We start from the raw sequence: 11,080 nt of genomic DNA on the forward strand, positions 1-11,080 counted from the left end.
TGTTGAGACTTTGACTTAAGGTCTAATACATAGCTACTTTTTATAAATACTCGAAGTCCGCTTGAAAAGGAATTCTTTCAAGATGCAGGTTCCCTGTAGACGGTAAGCCCTGCATAGCACTCCGGGCCATCTCACAAAGGCGGCTGTAATGTGGTTGATGATCAGCTCCTACCCTGTCCGCCACTCTCCACAGGAGAAAAGCCAGAGCTCTTATTTTCTATTGTGGATAGGGGTGGGAAGTGGAGAGGAAGTGACTGATACGTGATGTTCAGCATGCATTTCATTACTTTACTTTTGGTACAGTACAGATTGATGAGAAAGATTTCCTGAATTTAAGATGCATTCCTTGTAGGATAGCTCATTATGAGCCACTAGGAACAAACAATGTCAATTAAATTATGCTACATTATTGATTATATGAAACATATATTTCAGTGGTTAAAATGTGAAAAAAGTGTGCCTTAGATTGATGAAATAATGGTACTTTTTTCATTAACCTTATAATTGCATAACCCCCATTTAATTCAAACAAAAATTCTGGACCCTACCTAGAACATTTTGCTGTAGCCTTATTGCGTGGCCACTAAATCACGTCTAATTACATTATCCAAATATATTTTATTAAATTTTTGGTTGCTTGATCTATTAATTACTGAGAAAACTGTACTTAAATCTTCTCCTGTAATAGTGGATTCATCAATTTCTTGACAATATTTGCTTCATATAGGCTGAGGATATGTCATTAAATGCAGACTAGAATTACAACTTCTAGGTTAACTGGTCTTTTTAACATTGTGTAATGGTCTTCTTTATACCAATAATGGTTTTGTTCAACCATAAAGTATATTTTACCTGATATTAATATAGCTACACTAGTTTTATTTTGATATTTGCCTGACATAATTTTTCTCATACTTTTATTTTCAACCTTTCTATGTCTTTATATTTTTGAATGTATATTTATTGTAAATAGCATATAGTGGCTATTGTTTTTTTTTAAACACAATTTGTTATTCTGTGTTTTCTAACTGCTGAGTTTGGTCCATTACATTTATCTTGGTTATGGATTGTTTGGATTTAACTTTTATTTCTAAAAATAAATATTACCATCTCACTATGTGCTTATCACAGCGTTTTCTGAGGCATAGATTCAGAAAAATTGTTTTTGTTTTTGTTCTCACTTACTCTCAAAACAAGGAAATTTCAAACTTAGGGGAAACATTCTTTAAAATACTTAGCGATTAAAATACTGAAAGTCAATTGCTCAAACATCCAAGAAAAACAAATGAGCACGAATCCTCCAAAACATATTTGAAAAGATATTTTTATGCATACAAGGGTTATCAAAATAGAGATGTTGGCAAACTATTGATATTTCAGTTCATAAACAACATCTGAGAGCTGAGTTTTGCATTTTGATATTCCCGTGGTCTTTTGCTTTTCCTAATGACAGTACAAAAAAACCACAGGTCATCTTGTTAAAATAATAATAAAAAAATACTAGAACATTGTAAAAAAGACCTTGAATTTGGATGGCTCTACTGAGATCAGCTAATAAATAGGCGAGAATGATTTGTGAGCGGTATAACAATTGTTTGTAAACGGAAGGTTGTGCTTTGAGGTTACTTGACAACAAATTGTTCTCAGGAGGAGTTTTAAGCACGCTCTGGTCTGAAATATCATCTCCTTTGTATTAGGTGGAGGTTGGCCAATCTGAATCTCACTAAGAGAAGCCGTCTCCAGTGTTCCCAACAAAAGGTTCTCATATTTATTTTCAAAATATCAAAGGTAAACTCATTTGTTACACGCCATAGGACGGATCGTGTTGGCCTTACTCCTTCACTAGCATACTTTTTGTTCTAGAATTACAGACTCTCGGCATAGGAAGGAGTCTGAAAGCTTTTCTAGTTCAATTGCCTGTCTGACGCATGAATGGTGTTTACATCATTCTGCCAAGTTGTCAAGTTGTCTGTGCTTGAATACAACCATATCAGGGAGCTCCCTCCCTCCGGGAACCACTTAGAAAGACTTGTGTCTATTGGCCTCTTCTACTCCTTGGATCTATACAGTCAAGGCAGATGTACAAGTTTCAGGACAGCCTTTCAAATATTGAAAATGGCCACTAAGTCTTTCTTCATGCCTCCAGGCTAGAGTTCCACTTCTATAGAATATTCTATATAATCTACCATATTTGGCATTATTTTCCAATTATTCAGTTTCTCTCGGCTCTCTCTGATGTGTTCTTTTATTTAATACAATATTTGAGTGGATATTTGGCTTCGCAAGTTGAGAGGTTCCATGACTTCTTTAGACTGAGACACCAACTGCTGTTAATTCAACCAGAAGTCCGAGTCTCTTCGGGAAACACATTACTGAACTGATTCTTACAGAGCCCACACCATCCATGCAAGGAGACTCACACTGAGTACTTACTATGTACCAGGCCCTGTGCCAACTGTTTAAAAAGGCCAGGGTTTTAGCCACATTGATCTGATCCCAAAGATCATGTTTGTTCCCACTTTTCTTCTCCAATTAAGTCTTTCCCCTGTGCTTTGCTAAGCACACTGGAGCCTATTCCCCTCCCATGACCGAATGTATAAATCAGTGGTATCCAAACTAATGATAGTTTGTTAATATACTTGGAACATACAAGTGCCAGATTCATCTTTCTAAAATTTTGCTTTGTGCTTTCTTTGTCTGGCTTCCCATCACCCAAACTCCATCTCCTGTCATTCAAATCCTTTGCAAGGTCTGCCTCCTATTTCCCCTCCATTCCAGTCTCCCCTTACTCTTCCAGGCCATGTGAAAAAGGGACAGGTGGGCGTGGGAGCAAGTTGGCCAGGAAGTGGGATAACGTTAGGGTGAAGGAATCTATAGGGGAAAGTCAGGGTGTGGGCCGTGGTCCTGTCCTCCTAGATTAGTTGTTGGGAAGGAGCTTGTCTTCTCCAAGGGTCGTTCCTTAGAATTGCACCAACAGTTGAGGGAGTGTCTTTTTGGGGAAGACTTTTTGGGCTGAGCACATCATGAGCTGCTCATGTTATTCCTGAATGTCCAGAATGATTAGTCCAGCTCCCCTTGCAAGAAGGTGAACACCTTCTTGGGTAACTGGGAAGTAATCCACTGGACCATTAAAGGGGCAATCCTGAGAGTGCACTTGCTTGTGTCAATTTACTTATCCAAAGGCTTGTGTGGAAGCTTGTGAATCTGGAATAGATGGGGGCATTTCTGGATGCCTGTGTGATATTTGTCTTTTATACCCCAAAGTGTATAATATTTACCTCTTGGAGTATACATCCTGCCTTGTAAGCTATGCTGTAGGATTCCGGAGGTCAAGGCCTAGCTATTTTTTGAGTTCCTAACACTTGCCCATAGTCCTATTTAAATACATATGGGTCTTGCTCTTTGGCCCCATTTGCTAGCAGCAACCTCTTCCCTATACTTCTTTCCTTAATGAAAAGACCCACATGCTTATAACTATTGGCATGAATTATCCATCCCAAAGATAGCTACCTATTTTGATTGATGGACTGTTTTGCTGACCTTGGAAGAGAAATAGAAGAAAAATGCCTTCTCTGATTTCCACTTTTTCTGAAAAGCATTGCAATAATTTTTTATTATGTTGGAAGGCAAGATTGCCACCTCTCAGCACAGGCTACTGGATTCACTCCGTAACAGGCTGGTGAAATTCAAGAAATTTTGGCAAGGGCAGACATGCCAACTCTCTGTTTACCTAGATAGCCTTGTGACTATAAAACTGGGCTGGGTTTGTATTTTTCTAGGTTTATTTCAAAACAATCAGTAACAGAATTTAACTGGCTTACAAAAGAGACCCAGGAAGTTGCCTAGGACAGAAGTTTGCAGACAGTTCTGGGATATGTCCCTGCCCTCCCTTTGCAGTCTGTCTTAGCTGCAGCCACTGTAGCCTCCATCTCTGGGCTCCAGAACACCCGCTTCTGAGCCAGCCCTGATAAAGGCAGTTCATGCACCCTCATCCCTGGCTGGCCACAGTACTAGAATGTCCATAGCCTAAGTTTCTAGTATTCCAGGGTGAGATCAGGCCATGACATTGATCCCCAAGCTTTTCTGAGGTTACCTAGATTTATTTATTTACTTATTTATTATTTTTTAGACAAAAGATGTTTATCCTGAGTGAGGAGAAATTGTAAGTTATCATCAAAACTGCATTATGTTTACATTAAATATTAAAGAAATTCCAAAACATGGTAGATAAAGAAGGCTTTTCCAACTGATCCCAATTGTTTTGTCTTTGATCCCTGCTGTTGCCGAATCCAACCAATTACAGCCAAAGTGGCCCAGAGCATGCCTTTACCCAGGCCACACCCTTAGCTAACCCCAGTACTTTCTCCATGACTCAGTTCACTTATCATGTCTTTTGTGAACTCTTCTTTGATTCCCCAGACACTCCACTTCCTGGTATCACTGGGCTGGGCATTGTTCATTTCTCCATTAAAGCACTTGCTGCATTAAATTACAAATCCTTGGAGTACTTCTTTGTTTCCCATGTATTTATATCTTTGTGTTCCTTGAACTTAGCAAAATGAGTACCTTAGATTCTGTATAAGTTTCTATGGTTCTACCTAGCATCTGGCCTTGTGCTCTAGATTTTCATATCCCAGGGGCCGCCCTGAATCTTGACCCAGTTGAGTGGGCTATTGGCAGACCCCCTTCTCCAGGTATGCACCCCTGACAAGAGTATGCTGCTACAGGAGCTGGTGCTGCTCTGCAGAGGTTTCTGACTACTGCCCTGCCTGGGATCACTGGCTGTCATTTCCCAATTGGGAGATTTTTTTCTTCTTAAATTATGGACAAGCTCCCCATGCTTCTTGTATGTGCATATTGGATTACTGACCATCTTCTCTGGAAGCGTCTACTTCCACCAGCTCAGGGTGTTTTAATCCTACCTCATCGTGGCTTTCTTCTCCTCCTACCAGCAAGTGCCATCATGGTCTCAGTATGATTCTTGGATAAGTCTATTCCTTCATTCTCTCAGTCACCAGCTATCTACTAACTACTATGCACAGGCACTGTGCCAGGTGCTGGGTTGCAATGGTGAACATGACGAGCCTTTGTTTTTCCTCCAGAAGCATATGGGCTACACTGTACATGAGAGGCAATCCATCTTTCCATTGTCTGTGCTTTCTTTACAGCGTCTCCAGCTGTTTCCAAACTTATAACCTACCTCTGCGCGGCAGCTGGAGACCCACATTCTTGTGAGACATTGGGAACTATGACATTCCTGAAACAATGAGTGGAGGAAGGGAAGGAACGACTTGGACTTTGGAAACGAGGCATTTGGAGAGAAAGTTTTGCAGTCTTTGGCAACACAAAAAGGGAAGGTCCCTAGACTGGACATATGGGCCAAAATTATTTTTTTAGGCAAATGCCTAGTTTTATAGCAGAAAATATGATCCAAAAGTAAGAATATAAAAAGAGGTTTCTGATTTTAGAATCTTGGAATTCTTAAATGAATGGAATTAGGAATAAATCAAGAGAGAAAATTCATTTTTCTTAAATAGATTTTAATAATTTTCTTTCTAAACTTTGGAGGACAATTAGAGTCAGGTAAGTAGAATGATAAGAGATCTGAATGTTTATGACTTATTTGGCAAACTTACAAAAGAGCAAAATCCTGGGCTCCCTACCCAAAAAATTCTGATTCATTTGGGTTTTGCAATCTTGGTACTATTGACATTTTGGACTAGATAATTCTTTGTAATGTGTGTGGGGGTGGTGGTGGGGGGGACTCTTCCTTGTACATTGTATGTTTTCTCTCATTCTCTCTCAAAAATCTATAGAAAAATACCACTAGCTCAGGAAAAGAATAGTCTAAATTCATAAAAACTTGAAGGATAAAATGGTTAAAAAATCCTTGGTAAAAAAGTTGGCACCATGTTCATCCCCATAGAAATCAAATCATACTCCAAAACCACAGTCGTGGCTCCTTCGGGGCACAACAGAGGACTCTCTTCTCTGAGGCTGCGTTCTCACCTGCCCGACACAGTGCCTCCTCTGATAAAATGCCCACAAACGTTCTGTGCATGATATAATACTTTAAATAACAATAGGAAATTTCCATGTGGTAGCAATGCATCAACTTTAGTAAGCACTTGTTTTAATTCATTCGTATATGTAGTCTAAATAGTCTCCTTATGTTGCTCTTTACTTAATTCATTTACTAGGAAAAACTTCTTTCAAAACAGTGAAGAGGGAGGTGGGTTGGGCAACTGGGTGAGGGAGGTGAAGGGATTAGAAGTACAGACTAGCAGTTACAAATAGCCACGGAGATGTACAGTTCAGCATAGGGAATATAGTCAATAATATTGTAATAACTATGTATGGTGCCCCTAGAGCAGCCGTGGGCAAACTACGGCCCGCGGGCCGGATCCGGCCCATTTGAAATGAATAAAACTAAAAAAAAAAAAGAAATCTAAAGTTAATCATGAGGGTCTAAAGCAGGGGTGGGCAAACTTTTATGTAATGATGTTTTATGTAATGATGTTTACTTTGAATTTATATTAGTTCACACAAACACTCCATCCATGCTTTTGTTCCGGCTCTCCGGTCCAGTTTAAGAACCCATTGTGGCCCTCGAGTCAAAAAGTTTGCCCACCCCTGCCCTAGACTTATGGGGGGCGGGTCACTTTTTAAATGTCTAACCACTATGCTATACACCTGAAACTAATGTAATATTGAACTTCAAGTATAATTGGGAAAAAAATAGTGAAGAAACTGCTTTCTAATCCCAGTTGGCTTCTCACCAGACCTAATTTATAGGCGTTATTTTCCTTCGCTATCCTGTAGGCAACGTCTTCAAAGTTTCCCCCAGGCTGTTCCTAGCCTTATCGTGGACTCAAAAGGAAGCTTACCTCTCAATCAAGGAAACACTGCCTGTTTATAATCTAGGTTAGTAAATAGCAAAGCTGTTCACGAGACAGGCCATTCGACTTTTACTTGGCAAGAAAAGAGAATGTCGATACACTAGTGAAGAGCTACCATATAGTTCCAGTCCCTTCTATACTTTACGTTTCATCTTTGCAAAGATCATATAAGACAGGCTCTGAGATAGGCTCAGGTTAACTTGCCCAAGATCACCCTGAAAAGAGGAGGGGCTAGTATTTGAAATTACAATATTTGACTCCATATCCTATTTTCTTAATTCCTTCCTTATGCTATAATTATAGGGCAGCTCTTGTTTTGGTGCTCAGGGTTGAGATTATTACATTTTTATTTTCGTTCAAAAAGAGTTTCTATGAATAGTGACTTTACATGGGTACACTCAAATTTATTGGATCTTGTTACTGCTTGTAGCCAGGCTGTTTTGCATATAAGTTAGGGGAGAAAGAGAAGTTTCCTCACTGATTTACTGTTGACTTTAGACCAGCCGTGGGCAAACTACGGCCCATTTGAAATGAATAAAACTAAAAAAAAAAAGACCGTACCCTTTTATGTAATGATGTTTACTTTGAATTTATATTAGTTCACACAAACACTCCATCCATGCTTTTGTTCCGGCCCTCCAGTCCAGTTTAAGAACCCATTGTGGCCCTCGAGTCAAAAAGTTTGCCCACCCCTACTTTAGACCCTCATGATTAACTTTAGATTTCTTTCCTTTCTTCAAAGATGGTGGTTCCCAAACCTGGAAACGAATACAAATCAAATCCTGATCACAGTTAACAGGGAGGTGCATCAGCTGGGCCTCATTGTTACATATGGGGGTGATCAAGGATGTGATGTGTATATCTTAGGAGAGTGGTTGTTAACCTGAGAAATGGTCCCAGGTGAGAAGGCACCAGAGATTGGTATCAAACGAGAGGAAAAGAAAGAAGGACTCATGGACCCTGGAAGGGATGCTCATGAACACACCCAGTCCTTGCTCAGGTTGGTTTCTCTTCAGGGGAGGGTCTCCTCCCACTTCTCCACCTGTCATTACTGTTTTTCAGATCACCACTTGGGTTTTATCTCCCCCAGGAAGCCCTGTGACTTCCTGCATTCACTCCTCCTTCCCTTCTCTGAAATGCTACTGCATTTACGCCTGGGTAGCGCAGTCTTGTGCTTTATGTTTTTATAGGATTGTTGGACTCTCTTCTCCAACTGGATTTTAAGCTCCTTAAGGATAGTGACTTATAAAATGTAGTAAATAGAGCACTGGATACACAGTAGGAGTTTGAGAAATCCTTGTTGAACGATTCCCTGATTTTTGTACACTTTGGGTGGGAAATGATAGAATTTAAAGTTTTTATCTAAAAGAAGACAACTTTTCATGAAAAATTCTTTAAAGCACAAAATTTGCTTGCTTTGTTCTTAAAAGGAAAAACTTCTTTTTGCTATTTCCCTTAAAATGGCACCATATTAATGATCTTTCTCACCCATTGCTAGAGGCTGGGAAGAACAGGAGGCCAGTTAAGACTACGGAGATAGCCGGATAGAGTGGCTCAGTGGATAGAGTGTTGGCCTGCGGTCTGAAGGATCCCCAGTTCGATTCCAGTCAAGGGCAGAAACCTGGGTTGCAAGGGCACATGCTAGAGGGAACCAATCTATGTGTCTCTATCACATCGATGTTTCTCTCTGTCTCTCCCCCTCCCTTCCACTCTCTTTAAAAATCAATGGGAAAAAGTCCTTGAGTGAGGATTATAAAAAAAGAAAAAGAAAAAAAGAAAGAAAAAAGAGAAAAGACTAGGGAGGTGGGAGGCATTTAAATATGCTGGAAGAGAGGACTTTGGCTGTTTGAACACTTTCTATAGTCATGGAGCTCACCACAGTTTACCATTTGTATAGGAATCTTTTAGCTCTTGGATGGAAAAATCTTTTTTCCTGTGAAACTTCACGGAATTTCTGCTCCTGGCAGGGGCAACAGTTATTCGTTCTGCATCTTGAAAACTGACGACACGGTTGTCCAAATGGGCACCAAATAAAGCGAGGAAAGAAAAGGCTCGACTACATATTTTAAAATTACCTTTGGTTCCAGTTGATGGACTGGGCAGGCTGCAACTGGCATTGACAAGACTAACCCTTTACTCAGACCCAGGGGATCTTTTTTGATCTAAAAACCTGTCCTCCAAACCAGCTGCTGCCCAAGAACCAAACGCAAGTCCAAGACCTCGCTTCACACCCTGGATGACCACACATCCACCTGCTTCTCTGTTTAGCCCAGCGATGGCTTCAGTCTTGTTATTTGAGCTCCTGTGCAGGGCCCTGCTGGGGACTGGAGCTTTATGTTTGGATATCGGTCCCTCTGTCTGGGTGAATTTGGACATCTTGCCTGTCCCCTTTAGTCACCTGGGGTTGGTTGAGTGACAAACATGTACGTCTAAGGATACTTCTTGTCTCAGAAGAGTTCCTTTGTTATAACCGGACTCTGAAGTGAGGAGCTAATTCTTTGGGAAGGATCTCCAACCAGTTCAGTAATTTTGACTAAGCTTCTACTATGATAATAGCTAATATTTATTGAGCTCTTACTACCTGCCGGGCCTTCTGCCAAGCACTTTACACATGCTATTTCATTTCATATGGAGAGCACTGCTAAGAGATGTAGAATATTATTATTCAAATTTTACAGATGAGACAATTGAGGCACAAAGGGGCTAACACAACTTGGTCAAGGCCATGCAACTAGTCAACAGCAAAACTGATCTCCAGACTTTCCACCTTTCCCTCTTCAATCTTCCTCCTGTCAGCTGAGGGCAATTTCATCCTTTCAGTTACTTAGAAAACCCTTGGGGGGCATTTTTTTTTTTTACTTAATCCACAACCAAGAATATGCTTTTACTGATTTTTTTAGAGAGAGAGAGAAAGAGAGAGAGAGAGAGAGAGAGAGAGAGAGAGAGAGAGAGAGAGAAAGAGGGAGAGAAATATCGATGTGAGAGAAACAGATCAGTTGCTTCCCGTAGGCACCCTGACTGGGGACTGAACCTGCAATTTAGGTATGTGCTCTGACTAGGAATTGAACTTGCAACTCTTTTGGTGTATGGTATAAAGCTCCAATCAGCTGAGCCACCTGGCCAGGGCTTTTAAAAAATTAATTTATTTATTGATTGAGTTTATTGGGGTGACATTGAGTAACAAAACCACGCAGGTTTCAAGTGTACAACTCAACAAAACATCATCTGCACACTGCATCCTGTGCCCATTGCCTGAAGTAAAATCCCTTTCTGTCCTCATTTATCCATCCCCCTTTCCTCTCTTCCACCTCTCCCCACCCCCTTTTCCCTGTAGCTATCACCATCTCTCTCTGTGTGTATATCTCTATCATCTATCTATCTATCTATCTATCTATCATCTATCTATCTATGTATCTATCTTTCCATCTTCATCATCATCTTATTGTCTGTCTATTTTTTTTCTTAATCCATTCACCTTTCTTTTACCCAGTGTCCCAACTCTCCTCCCCTCTGATAGCTGTCAGTCTGTTCTATATATCTATGTTTTTGTTTTTATTTTGTTTGTTAAATTATATCATTCATTAAATTCCACATATAAGTGAGATCATATGGTATTTGTCTTTCTCTGACTGGCTTATTTCACTTAGAATAACATTCTCGAGGTCCATCCATGCTGTTGCAAAAGGTAGAAGATCAGCATAGTATTCCATTGTGTAGCTGTACCACAGTTTTTTAATCCATTCATCTGCTGATGGGCACTTAAGCTGTTTCCAAATCTTGGCTATTGTAAATTGTGCTGATATGAATGTAGGGGTGCCTGGCCCCTGCCTTTCTGTATATCTCTATCTATCTATCTATCTATCTATCTATCTATCTATCTATCTATCATCTATCTATCTATGTATCTATCTATCTATCTATGTATCTATCTTCCCATCTTCATCATCATCTTATTGTCTATCTGTCTATTTTTTTTACTTAATCCATTCACCTTTTTTTTACTCAGCGTCCCAACTCTCCTCCCCTCTGATAGCTGTCAGTCTGTTCTATATATCTATGTTTTTGTTTTTATTTTGTTTGTTAAATTATATCATTCATTAAATTCCACATATAAGTGAGATCATTTGGTATTTGTCTTTCTCTACTGGCTTATTTCACTTAGAATAACATTCTCGAGGTCC

At 39.9% G+C, this 11,080-nt stretch overlaps 1 protein-coding gene across 1 annotated transcript in view; it reads right to left on the reverse strand.

Annotated features, from left to right (window-relative positions):
* The window catches only part of ANTXR1 (anthrax toxin receptor 1), a 218,443-nt gene that overhangs the window by 97,424 nt on the left and 109,939 nt on the right, over nucleotides 1-11,080 (reverse strand). The gene's annotated exons all lie outside the window — the stretch shown is intronic.

The sequence above is a fragment of the Myotis davidii genome, unplaced genomic scaffold (genome assembly GCF_000327345.1).
Source record: "Myotis davidii unplaced genomic scaffold, ASM32734v1 scaffold247, whole genome shotgun sequence".
Taxonomy (NCBI): Eukaryota; Metazoa; Chordata; class Mammalia; order Chiroptera; family Vespertilionidae; genus Myotis; species Myotis davidii.